Here is a 14,900-nt window from a genome sequence, read left to right on the forward strand (position 1 = left end):
TTGTAATAAAATTCATTATTGTGGCGCTGTGGGGCGCGGTCCGTACACTCAACTGCGGAAATGCTCTTTGTGTAACGTACGTTTCTACAGCCCCTCCTCATCCGAATTTTGAACTTTAAGGACTTTTTTATGTCTCAATATTTGGCGTGCAATTGGCGTGAATTTGCGTGACCTATTTTGAAACCGTAAACCCAAAGCCCCAAGTACCGTGGGCTTTTCCCCTTTATTGCCATTTCCCCTACTCCCCCCCCCCCTTAACGACAAAAACATTTTTTTTCGAATTTTTTTCAACGTCAATATTTAGCGTGCAATTGGCGTGAATTTGCGTGACCTACATAATAATAATAATAAATAAAAGACAATATTATATTATTACAGTCAGATCACTAATTTTCTTTTAATAAATAATATTTAAAAAGTGTATGAATATATAATTGAGTACATTATGTAGGTATATAATATTATTTATACTAAAAATGGTAATTCACTGAATACGTACAAATAAGCGATTTAAGGTTTTATTACACACAATATTCATACGAAGTAAAACGGTTAAATAATGTATAATTCGACGCTGAGTAAAAACTTAAACCTGCTCGAATTTTGGCAGGAAAAATCATCTGATTAGCTAGGTTATCTGGCATAACCTGGAATAAATGGCAATAAAGGGGAAAAGCACAGGGTTCCTGGAGTTTTGGGTTTACGGTTTCAAAATGGGTCACGCAAATTCACGCCAATTGCACGCTAAAAATTGGCGTTGAAAAAAATTCGAAAAAAAATGTTTTTGTCGTTGGGGGGGAGGGGGGGCTGGGGAAATGGCAATAAAGGGGAAAAGCCCACGGTACTTGGGGCTTTGGGTTTACGGTTTCAAATGGGTCTCGCAAATTTACGCCAAATATTGAGACATAAAAAAGTCCTTAAAGTTCAAAATTCGGATGAGGAGGGGCTGTAGAAACGTTTCTACAGCCCCCCCAACTTTGTTTACATGTTTAAACCTGACCTAGTGCCACGCAAATTTCAAAACCAGTCACGCCAATTCACGCTAATTGCACGCTAAATATTTAACCAAAAAAAAGTTTGAAACTCGATATGGGGGGGGGGGGGTCTGGAGAAACGTACGTCTTTGTGTACGTATCGGCCGGTGTTGCTAGATTCCGGATGGGTGACCATCCGGGATCTTTAGCTACAAATCCTTGCCACACATACAAATGTGTTTCAACCAACCGCTCCAACCATCCCTCCGCTATACAAACAAAAAACAGCTAATGGCCAAACTTGCCGGGATAATAAGCTCAAAAAAACAAAAAATAAAACATTCTTTTGTATTTAATTTAAATTGTATTCAATAAATAAAAAGACAACTCTAATAAACTTCAACTTATTCAAAACTAACAATTTTTTTTTTTAAATTACGTAAATTACGAACCTAAATTGCAAACAAGAAAATAATTTTAATTACTGGTTTTTTCGTATAATAATTAGCAATAATAATAATTTAAGTACATATTTAATTTCACTATATGTTCACTAAAATTTGTTTTTTTTATGAATAGCTTATCTTGTAACAATATATGGCATCATATAAGTCATAACCATAAACCAATAGAGTTGTTACATTTGAGATACAAACAATGTACAGACAAGAAAGACAGGTAAGATCCTGTTCAGCGATGTGTCGAATGCACGTTACCAGTACCTGTCAATACATTTGAAATTCTTATCTCAATTCAATGCAATTTCTATAACCCCTATAGATAACTGCTCGTGCTACTGACGTACACATACTGATTATTTATATCATATATTTCAATGTTATATGATAAATAAAAACAAATTTAAAATTATTAACTTTAAATAGTATAGATTTTAGAAAAAATTAAGAACTGAATAATTAAAGAAGATAATACTAAATCGGGAGATCAATAAGTGTCGGCGTTGTTACACAACTCAAAATAACAATTTATTATTATATATACTTACCTAATTAATATTAAATTCAAAAATTATAATTTGATTCGTATTTTTTGTACCTATACTGCCTATATTATAATACAGTAATTTTATTCCAAACCTAGTGACCCATCTCATTTATTTTTAAATATTTTATTTTTTGATTACTAACAATGTGAAGAAGACATTAATTTTTTCAAAGTTGTTTTATATTCTGAGCAGAGCGATACATGTATTGCTTTTACAATGATGTGTGTTTTTTTTTTATTTGTTAGTCTGTCATCGCTCATCACCTTTTAGAACAAAACCATGCTTTGATCTTCAATACTGATGGAGGTTTATGGTAGGAAATTGGATCTAGTTTGTACTGGGGTATGGATCAAAAGTAAAAAATGCACAGTACTTTTAAAAATAATCATGGAAAAAAAATTACGGAAAAAGGGAAAAATTTTCTCAAAACTAGTTTTAGACAAAATTGATTTTATTTTTTTGTTGTATTTCAAAGATGTATGTAAAGACTTAAACCACCATTTAAATGAGAGTTTATCAAACATTATTTTGACTCTTTTTGTGCTATTGATAGTCATCTTAAATTTTTGATTTATTGATTGTTTTCTAATTAAAAACATTTTTATTACAAATTAACACATTCGAGTTCCACAAATAAGTCCCAAAGTTACGCTTTTTATAAAACATAATATTAAATAAAATATAACTAATCTATTTAAAGTTAATAATTAAGTACCTATAAATGATACCTACACTTATATTATTTCAATAATTACACAACAAATAACGATTAGTATTACATGTTGTGGCTTGCATCTTAAATATAATCAAATGTAGTTTATTTGGTATATACTCGTATAACATTATATATATGTATATATAAAGAACCATACGTTTTAATGAAGGGAAAACATGGAAACTATTCAAATCAAAGGTTAGGTAAGACTCCATACTATTATATTATTATCGAATAAAGACTTCATATAACGTTACGAAACGACATAAGAATACTTAAAACATAATAAATATAGGCACGATTACATAGTACGCACGGTGGTGTACTAATTATGAAAGTTAAATAAAAAAGGGGGGGAAACCACCCATAAAATTGAATACAATAATAATATAATATAAAATGTATATACTTCAGAAAAACACGAAACGCTCGCTGTAGTAGTAGATGAACTACAGTGTAATAAAAAAATAAATACACAAAAACGTGTAGTGCGTATATACAAACCCATATATATAAATATATATATGTGTGTACTGTACATTCGAAAACCTTATTATATAATATGGCGAACGTACACAAAGCGCGCCCAATACGCGAGTGGTTTGCTAACGAGAAGTCACCGTTTGCCCTCGTGGAATACGCGTCTTGGATTACTGTCAGACGTCTTGAATTTTTGTCTATAGAATTTAGAAATAACGCGGCGGCCCAATCGATATCGCACGGTCTGAATACGTGGGCGACGCTGCCTCCACCAGCAACGACGTAAAGAGACGATTAAATAATATTATATAATATAACATAGGTATGTGCATAAAAAAAACAAATTAAAACACAGCCACTAGAAATCGAGTATACACGCGTAAAAAATATAAACAGACAGCCGGTTTGGGTTCCGAAGCTTGAAATCGCTGAAAGGAACCCACAGAACAGGAATATGTTTAGGTTATAAGGGTTGGTTGGCACTTTCAGAAGAAGTTCCCGGGCACGACCCTGCCTGTTGCAGGTAATGGATATTTCCAGGAATATCGAAAACTGGGAAAAATTAAAATTATTTCATGTATTATTTTTATTTGTTATCATAGATAATCACATAATATTATCTTGATGCATAATATGTATAATTTTCATGTGTATAATAATACATTAGGTAATGCATTGATTCATTAAAATAATTTCAAAATGTATTATGAAATCCTGTTCTATATAGTATACATGATAGTTATTGATCATTAAGGACAGTTAATATTTTTAATATAGAAAAAGAGAATACCTATAATACACACTACTCAACTACTGATGAATTATTTTTAAATAATTTTCAGATTCTGAGAATAGAAAAAAAATAAGTTAGGAAAGCACACTCGACGAGCCTGCTAAAATCCCGGATTCAATAAGCACTACACAGTTTCTAAATCTACGCAATAAACTATAATTCCACAATTTTATATACAATTTAAAAATTATATGTTTATCAATCATAGGCCATAGCTATCAACAGTCGTAACTCGTAACTATGTGTTGGTAAGTAGTAACTAACGGACGGACGGACACAATAGGGAAATGAGATGTTCAAACTTACGTTTAGAAACCTAAAATATGAGTAAAATCGAATAAAGAGTTAAATAATTTTTTTGTTGATCATTACAGAATTTATTGTTATCATAATATAGACTCAGGCATCGGAAAACCACAGAATTATTTTCCGCAGACCTCCAAATATATATCATGGTGTTTAAAATTTTAATTTTGTATCTTAAATTGAAATAAATAAAATCGAATCGTGCAGAGTTCGTGACAATTATACTTTTATGAATATATGCTATATGAACTTATCTCACATTGTTATTAAGTTCTCACCAAATATAAAATATTAGATACGATTAGATGCCGACAAATACAATATAAATATAAATAAATAAATAAATAAATACTTAGGTATCTGGTTATAGTTTTAGTACCTACAGTTCGTTTTGAAATATGTCAACGTACCATTGTACCACACATCAAATCAATATGAAAGCGGATATAAACGTATTAGCGGGAAAATTTAACCTAAAAATAAGCGGGTAAGTGGGTGTTATTCTGCTATACAGTAGGTTACAAGTGGGTCACTGTAGTTTGTAATAGATGGTGTCAAATTTAAATCCAATGATATAATAATATAATAATATCATTGTATACAAAAAACGATTCAAAGCGGGGGACGGATTGTCAGCCTAGGATATTTTACATTATATTTATATTGTTTTTATCGATACAGTAGCCGGTAGGTTGAATTAATATTATTTGCATATTATCATTATAGTTTATCATATCAGTTTCAACTTTTCAATTACCAACGAATAACATTTTTAAATTACTACAAAATAACAGACTAACGGTTATTTAATAATTTCGTCCAAATATGAACTTAAAATAACTATAAAAAAACAATGTGCATATATTATTTAGATTCTTGGTTACAGACTAAACTACTTGTTTTAAAATTTTAATTAGTAGCTATAAAATGTTAACTACTAAACAATTTGTATATTTTCAATTTGATAAATATCGTCAAAATTTGAACTTTAAATGCTTAAGAAAAAAAAACCGTGCTTTTTTATTTTTAATATTTTTTAACTATTATTGTAACAGTATAATATCAGGAGCCTGGTAATTGTCAAGCTTTTTTACCCAACAAAAAAAATTTTAAATTGTAAACCGCTTAAAAAGTTAAAACGAGTCAAAATATTTTGAAAATGTTATCAAGTATAGAAAATAATAAAATAAATATTTGGTGAAAATTGCAAGTATCTAGGGTTATAAGTTTGAATAAAAACAAAATAAGAAAATCGTTGTATGAGAATTTGTTAATTTTCGGGTGAAATCCAATGTAAAACGTCAAACAGTCATAAAAATTTAATGACTTTCCTGTAAAGTTTTTTTTCGTATGTTGAATTTAGGAAAACTTAAGGGAAATCTTGTATTACACTTTAAAGCTTAGATACAAATAGAACATTTTTTATGAATTTCTAACCACAAACAATTTTCCAATTTTCGTGATTTTAATGAATTTTGTCAACATTTTAACTTCAGATGCTCATAAAAAATGATTGTGGATTTACGATCAATTTTTTTTTTTAATTTCCACTAATAACAACTTAAAAGGAACGTTGTATTACATTTTAAAGTTTTCTTACAGAGCATAAAATATTTTATCGACAATAATTTTAAAAAAACTAATAAAACTAAACATTTTCTCATGTTTATAAATAGCTCAAAAAGAGTTGACATATTTCAAAATTGTTGTGGTGTATAGAAAATTATAATATAAAGATTCGCAGAAAATATCATGTATCTACCGTAATTTTTTTAAGAGTTAAACCAAAAACCAAAATCGATATTGTCAAAAATCTATTTTTCATAAAAATTCTCGTTTTTTGTAATTTTTTTTTTTTTTTGACCTTTTTTTGACCTATCGTACCAACTACATTCACTATTCCGCCAGTTAAGATACTGAAGTTTAAAATCGAAGCATTATTTTGATTACTTATCGTGTACACAACAACAAATTATATATATAAAAAAATAACATATCATATTGTAAAATCAATACATTCACTGCTTCGCTCAGAATCTAAAATCTTATTATAAAAAAAAAAATAGAAACTAAATATTTATTTCCTTTGACTTTTTGCATTCAAGAATAAATTATTTAATTAGTTTTGTATAATTTTCATGGGAAAAATGTAGAGTCCAGATTACCGATTCCGCCAGAACAGGTACAAAATATTATACAATATATCCAAAATGAAAACTAGTGTTTTATTTTTTAATATTTAAAGTAGTATATCTAAATGGTTTTTAAATTTAAATTTAGCAAAAACTTGAATATTAAAATTAAATACACCATTTTTTAGCCTTAAGATGCGTTAAATTAAATTTGTTTCAGCAGTTGGTTTACGATTTCCGTGAATGCATGAGTGTTCCGGGGAACTGCCCATCCCAAAACGCATAATACATTTTTTCATTAGGTAATATTATAATACTATTTCAGTAGGTGGAAATAGCTTAACTATTTTAATATTTAATAAATAAATTGATGGTAGGTGTAAGTATAAGATAAAATAATCGGCATTGATTTTTTCGTCTCATATTTACATTTTAATAATCCCAATTTCGTACTTTCGAATATACCTACTACCGGTATTCACTAAAACTATATTGAAACGGAATCATTTTTTTCTGTGGATTTAAGAACCGAAATCGAAATCGGTAACTAAAAAATTAAGTTTTGAAATATAAGTAAGTCCTATATAAGCCGGAACCGGAACCGAAAAAAACTATAAAGGTTCTCCCAAGCTTGGGACGACCAACACGCACGCACACGAAGAATTTCCGGCTTTTTCGGTCTACCGATTCGCCGGGATAGAGGGTATGACAGATTTATATATATATATATCGATGCGGTCATAGGTATATAACGTGCATATATATACCATACATAATGTGTAATGTTTATGTATATATATATATCTCATATATATGCGTGTACATATATATATGTGGAGTGCGAAGAGATTGAGAGACGATCGACGAAATAATTCGACGTACGCCGCGAGGGCTCCTGCCGGTTAAAGTAGGGAGGTGAGCGGGGGTGGACTTCGATATCTTATTATTCGATCTAGCGGAAGAACACATTTATATATATATATTCGGCGGAAGTCACGAAATCAAAACTGAAAGGGACGGTAAACACGTACACACGCGTATAATATGCATATACGTGCATATTGTACGACGATAAAAAGCAGACGTTCGAAGGAGCGTGACGGGCTGCGGAGGGACTAATGGGGCCTGGTCGGTCGGTCGGAAGAGTCTGAGATTATTTTGGTGTACGATTTTTCGGGAATTATAAGCGAAGTGATTCACTGAGTAGCGTCCGAGTCGAGTATTCCGCGACCACGGTCAAAAATCACAATCGTCCAAATACCTAAAATTATAATATACAGGATGATTCGCCAAGCATGATGCTCACCCCCATTTTTTCATTTAATATTGAATTTATTTGAATCCTAACTTTCAAGTATAATAATTATATTTTATAGGACCATCATTTTAATAACAGAAGTTTTTTTTCGCCTTGTACAGGATAATCCAAAAATGGTTTAAACAATATAAGTATTTCAAAAATATTAAAACGTATCCTTACAAATTACAGAAATCATAATTTTAATAAATTCATTATTAAAGGAAAACATGGGAGTGTGAGAATATTTGGTGAATCACCCTGTATACCTAATAATTGTATCACCGCCGCAGATAGTTTCTATAATTGAGGCACAGAGTGTAATATTGCAACTTTAAATATATAGATAGTTCCTTAATAATGATAATTTACGGATATATAAATTTACAATATATATAATGTAAGTACATAATTATCACTGGAAATAGCGTATGTTGTTGACATCATATTTTTCTTTTTTAATTTGACCTATGACAGCTGAAGCTATATTGGCTAAAATATTGAACTATAATTTCCAACACACGCAAAATACATTAGGTATACAGGAATCTTACATTAAAATTCGCTTTTTTTTAAATATTATATTTTTTTTCGGAATAACTAAAAAAAAAATAATAAACCTTATAATATTATATATTACATTATAATTGTTTTCACATTTAATGTATCGTGTATTTTTAAAAAAAAGTCCCGATATAAAAAAGCAAAAATTACATACAAATATTAGGTATAACCAGGAACTAATAATTACCTAATAATTATAGACTTGTAAAAGTAATCATTGCAGCTGAAAAATATATATTATACATTATAGTATAGGTAGCGTCAAATGATTGAATTGTATTGTCTTTTTTTTAAGTACATAATATAATTTTCAGGGCATTTCGATACGGGATCTTTTTTTTTTTTGAGGATTTTTATAGAGCTGAGATACCCGAACTCTGATTACTATTATCATAAGAATAGGACTGCGTGGGACGTCGTGCGTGTGCGGGAGAGAAGATTCGGCGGCGGTTAGGACTGCAGATCGGCGGCGGGTGGAGGAGCGTTGTCGGTCGTCCGACTATTGTGCGCGGGCAAGACTGCTGCTACCTCCGCCGCCTGCGCCTCCGCTGACGTTTGCGGTGACGGCGGCGCGGTGGTGGCGCTGGAAGCAGGGCGGCAGAGGGTGCCAAGCGGCTCGGCTCCCTTCGCCGCTATCAGTATTCAGTTGTTCCGGTCGAGCTTTACGCGTCGCACGCGCCCAGACGGTGTGCGCCATCGTCGTTGTCGTCATCTATCGTGGTCGTGGTCGTGGTCGATACCGCTCCGTTTTGGTTAAGTTTCCTCTCGTTCATCTTTTGCGTTTTGTTTTTTCCTCCCGTATATCGACCGCCAGTACGCTATTATCGTCCCCCTTCCTTATTCCGCTGAAGTAAACGATACTAATTATTACTATCATCATCATCATCAACCGCATTATTAATTTTCAGTAACCCGTTAAACATTTGCCAACGACTCTCCGAAGTCCCGATGTGACGGTCGCCGACTAGTTTGCTTTTTTACTGCAGGTACGGTATTTGAAATAAAAATTAGTAAAAAAAAGTGTATTTCCACCGTGTTTACGGTTTGACTATGGTTAACTAACCTAACCTACTAAGGTCGTGTAAATATAACAATTTATTACAATGATTAAAGACAATAGTGTGTTCGCTTGATTTAATATCGATAGTAGCACTAATATAAAATATAAGTTTCGGACAAGTAAAATTTTTTTTTTCTTTATTGTAACTAGACGCTGAAATTCATTGTACCTACTATGATCATCTTAATAGAATAACGGTACCGATCTATTGCATTGGATTATATCCAAAAATCGTTTTCAAATCTGCTATACTATTAATCGTTAAAATATCTAACCACCAAGCACTAACGTCACTGTGGTTATTTGACAACGGTGGCTTTTGCACACAGTAATATATTATACGCCGTTCTCATTTAATCATTTCTTATACATTATTTAATAGCATTACAAATATTTGATCAACCCAAAATTCCTTACATAACATTACCCATCGATTTCCCCCAATCGAGTTCAGTTTTATGTAATACACATTTTCTATATTATTATTTAATAACCTATCAATATTCTAATAACGAATGAAAAAATAAAATTTCGACGAAATATACAACCACTATAATTAACACTATTGTTTAAAGGTGTATACACTGTAAAGTAGATATACTGTATATCTAAATCATTATATCATTTATTTTATTTTAATTCACCTGTAATATGTTATTCAGAAGATATTTCAAGCAACCTTAGAATAAGAAACAATTAAAAAAAAAAAATAATTGCTATTAATAATATTGTTCAAAAATTACTCTGAGAAAACAATTAGCAAATGGCGAGTTGTAGCCATTTCAGAAATCAAGGGTTCTCCCCCATATAGGAGCCAATTTCTAGATTACCACCTGGGCTATTCCCTAAAGAGAAATTACTTCAAGTACCTACATTAATATATCTTCATCATAGGTGTTCTGTTTTTTTATCAAAAAAGTTTCCTAAACTAAAACTTCCGTTCATATTTTTGTGTAAATACGGATACGATACATTATTTAACTACAAATTCAATTCTGTAGATATTAAAACTAAACATTTATATTATTTTGTGTGATAATATACATTTTCAATTATATCTTAAAATCTTCTTATGTCGTAGTACCTCCGCTAGGAGGCTTCTAAAATTGGTTTGATCTGCCTTTTTATTTTTATTTTAACTTTTATTTACCATCAATTGTTCTTATTGTTCTCTTTTTTGTAATAGATTCAATAAAAACTTTTAAACCAAAAAAATATCCTAAAACACCTACTTGTTAAAGTAAATATTATTTTAATATTTATTTATTTATTTATTTATTTATTTTGGACCTAGGTTTAATTTCAAAATAAAATTCAGTATTAGATTTACAAAACTAATAACTAAGTGACAACAAGTTGAACAAAAGAAAGATATTTGAACATTTTATGTGGTACACTTAATTATATAGGTACTAACAAGAAGAATACAATAAAGAAAATAATAAAAATAAAAGAAAATATAAAATAAAAAGTAATAACAAGAATAATAAGATATTTATAAAAAAAAAACAAAATCAGAATCAACGGAGTTACTATTATATAATAGATTATTAATAGGGGAGTTAAGTATGTAACTGAGGGAAGAATGAGTTGTATACAAATATAAAATAAACAGGAGTCTCTCTTATTATGAAGATTAACTTTATTTTTATAAGACTTAAATAAATAAGAATCATCTATTTTGTTATTTAATAATTTGTTTTTTTTAATAATAAAAGAATTTTTCCTGCGATCTTTTGAAGAATTGTGATTTAAAAATGTACTTATGTTATCATAATCAGAATGAGCTGTTCCCGTAATATTTTATTTAAAACCAATACATCGAAAAATGTGTTTTTAACGCTTCAATTTGATTGAAAATAAGAATAATATTGAAGTCACAAATAATTGTTGCATATTCTAAATAAGACCTGACAATGGAAGTGGAAAGACATATTTTATGGTGAAAAAATCGTTAAAAGAAGAACAATAATTATGCATGTTAAGGCCAAACATAGATAATGCTTTATTTTTAATAGTGATAAATAATAATACGATGGGAGAATATTATGAAATGTGTTATTTTTCATTTTAAGACAGAGATATACTGTTAAACATTGAAATAAGTATTTTAAATTTTAATTATTGACAGATTTACTTAAAATAAATTAAAATGCATCTAGATACTAGTAAAATGTAATTTACTTGTATATTTACACGTAAAATCTTGATTTCACTATACAATTTTAGTTTTTTTTATGTAATTCAATTAATACTAATCATAGAAATGTGAAACACACTACTTTTACTTAAATTATCATTTGATAAGTTCAATGAAGTTTTCAAAATATTTTTACTAATTTTAGGCTATACTTAAAAATTAAAGACATTTAATATTTTTTTGAATTTTTTAAATTTTTATTTTATAAATGTTGATAAAAAATGTTTGAGTTGATAAAAATGCTTGATTTGACAATTTAATACAAGGTTCTTCATAAATCGTTACTCCCGAAACCTTATAATCTTATAATCTATAATCATATAATAATATAAGTGCAATTTTAAATGCATAGAAATTTTAAGATAGTGCCTAAAGAGAGAGAGAGAGAGAGAGAGAGAGAGAACCACATTTCCTAGCTAACAGGTTGTGACACAGTATGCTTTTTTTTTAGACATTATGATATTGATTCTAATACAATTTGTTGAGTTTAAAGATAAAGATATAGCTTATACCGTATTCTACAGTATTTACTATTTATAAACAATGGTATTATAATAATTTGTCGTAAAATAAATTACAATAAAAGCAATATATAGGTATGATAAAAATGTATACTTATTACATAGTTATATAGACTGACGAAATTTTTTTTCATTCCAATTTAATGATTATTATCTTTGAATTCAAATTTAACACGTTCCTTACAGTAACCTATTGAATTACGAGATATACTCGACTTTTACAGTGCATCAGAGTGGTTATTTACTTACTTGCATGGCATGTACTGAGTACTTGCGTCCACCTTTTTGATTTAAAATCGTATTACGTTGCTCGTTGTTACTATTTTGATATAATAAAAACATTTGGGCTTATTGGATAATATTGTCTGATGTATAATAGGGCCTAGGCCCCTGAAATAATAAATAAAAAATTATTAACTATTTGTTTTGGTTTTTTTATACATTTACTTTTTTTATTGTATGCCGTTATTATTTTGTTGGACGGAATTATTATCTAAACAAGTGACATTTTTAACTTCGATAATAGTATTAGATTAATACCCACTATTTATTTGTATGACAAAAAATAATTCAATATTTACCGAGATCAACACTGATTATCTCTTGAAAAGTGCAAAAAATAAAATAAAAAATAACCATTAGATTATAGTTTTGAAAAAAAAATAGTCTTATTTAAGTTGAAAAATGAATTGAATAATTGTTATGTGCTTGGAAAATAAATGATTTTGACGGGTGTGAATGATTGTTGTATGAATGGTTTTTCGTTGTTTACCCGTTTTAATTGAATATTGAAGCATTAGGTACAACTGACTTTCATAAAAACAATCATGCTATTTATCCAATTTATTACCAATACTTAATAGATTTATCCTACTATAATATTATTATAATGTAAACCACATACAGAGCGTTGGCATTATTAATGCAATAATAGCAATAAGTTTATAAACTTCAATAGTTTAAGACTTTAATATTAATTACCCAGCAGACTTCATTAGCATAAAATTGAATAATAACAGCTAAAATCGTTGTCGTGAAATAAACGACAATTTATAATAATATTATGCGCGTCGCATATAGGTAAATGTTTGCATTATTTTGATTTACGGGATTCGGATTAATGCGAATCGTCTGGCGCTAGTATTTTACAACACGCCTATTTAATATTATATACCCGTTCGCTGTATTTTCTCCCTCACATTATCAGTCGATAACGTGATATTGGAAACTTAAACATTGTATTATTACCGTCAACAAATTGAATAAGACTGCTCGAGTGTTCGGGATACAAATGGCGTTCGTAAACATATCATCCGGTCTAATTACAAACAACTCGCGTGGGAGTTACATATATTGTGTACCTACATAATATATACCTATACATGTCTACCTTTGGCTAAATGATAAATAATAAAATGGCACTACTCGGCATCGGCGATGTCGGCGGTGAATCGTAGTATGAATCTATAAACCGTTCTAATATTACCTACATATGAAGCAGTATAATGTAGTCGTGTAATTTATTTTATAAAATAACCTTAAAACACTACCATTAATCCGTTCTGAAAAATCACTTTTTTAGACGACGGTTGAGTTTTCTTTTGGTTGTCGTTGTTATTTAAATTTTGTAAGGTGAAACAAAACACCACTTGCAAATAAATAAATCGCGAAAATAATATCGTTTTGGCTGTTAGTTTTAAACGAAATTTACTGAAATTATTTTATTGTATATCAAATCACTGAAAATATTATGTTGTGAACACTTTTAGTGAAAGGCATCGGTGGAATCGTCTCAAAAAATATTAGGAACTCATATTATATCAACGTCGCTGTATAGTGACTTTTACCGTCGTCGGAATATTATATATTTTTATGTATAATTACGTGTTGCACAATTCCTTGTATGAGCCATTACGCCATTTTGCCAAATTTATCCTGTACGCGTCACCGGGGATGATTGACGAGAATAAGATAGATTTTAAGATCATATTAATTATAATCATTGTGTCGCAAATATGCGCGTGTACGTGTATAATATACGAATTTGCTTCGCAGTCGCCGCCACGCTGTCTCCCCGCTGACAGCGAGACGTCGGCTTTTTAATGGAGAAATATGCGAATAATCCCTCAGGGGCCCGGTGGGGTTTATCGAAATCATTGTTGCCAAAGCTTTATATAAACCACGCTCAATCGTAACACGGGTGTACATTATAACATTATATTATTATATTGTATGCGAGACCCGGGGCCGCCAAGTTGTTGCTTCGACCTGGCTCCGAATTATTATTGCACTTAAACCACGGTGGCGAGGAAGACGATGATAATGATGATGACGATGATTATGATGATGATTACGATGATTATCACAATAATGTATACGTATATATGTGTGTATGTGCAGCGGGGTGCAGCGGCGCCATTGCCGGAGGCACTTTCTGCCCTTCCCCTCGCCACTCTCCGAACACCCACAACTGAAAAACGGGTCCCGGTTCTCGCTCGTTGTCGGTCGGATGGACGGTTAGTAGTTGCACGAGAAGGACACGGGGTGTTTACTGTTTCACATTATCGTCGGTATCATAAAACTTGCCGTTTGGGCGCGAAAGAAAACGGACCGAGTTAAAGAACAAAATATGCCGCGCGAGGGTGGCGACCTCCTTCACGGAACGGCTGTCGTGCCCCTAAACTCCCCATCGTCGTCGGTGATAAAATTAAAAGTGTAACAGTATAATGTATTATATATACGTGTAACGAGGGGACGTTCGTTTACGTAAAAGGGAACAACAAACGAAAAGCGGCCGCCCGCGACCCACGGATTGCAGTGCTTTCGAATTGAGAGTAAACCGGAAAACAATA

The 14,900-nt window shown here is 30.6% G+C and overlaps 1 protein-coding gene across 4 annotated transcripts in view; it reads left to right on the forward strand.

Moving 5' to 3' along the window:
- The first annotated feature begins 8,922 nt into the window (after positions 1–8,922).
- LOC132946375 (uncharacterized) overlaps positions 8,923–14,900 on the forward strand; it is a 183,490-nt gene continuing 177,512 nt past the window's right edge. For 2 of the 4 annotated variants that reach the window (XM_061016355.1, XM_061016356.1), the window contains exons 1-2: positions 8,923–9,117; positions 9,176–9,253. The gene's annotated coding sequence lies outside the window, so the exon portion shown is untranslated. Of the gene's footprint in view, positions 9,254–14,900 lie in introns of all 4 variants that reach the window. The other 2 variants (XM_061016353.1, XM_061016354.1) reach the window with 1 other exon arrangement.

The sequence above is a fragment of the Metopolophium dirhodum genome, chromosome 6 (genome assembly GCF_019925205.1).
Source record: "Metopolophium dirhodum isolate CAU chromosome 6, ASM1992520v1, whole genome shotgun sequence".
Taxonomy (NCBI): Eukaryota; Metazoa; Arthropoda; class Insecta; order Hemiptera; family Aphididae; genus Metopolophium; species Metopolophium dirhodum.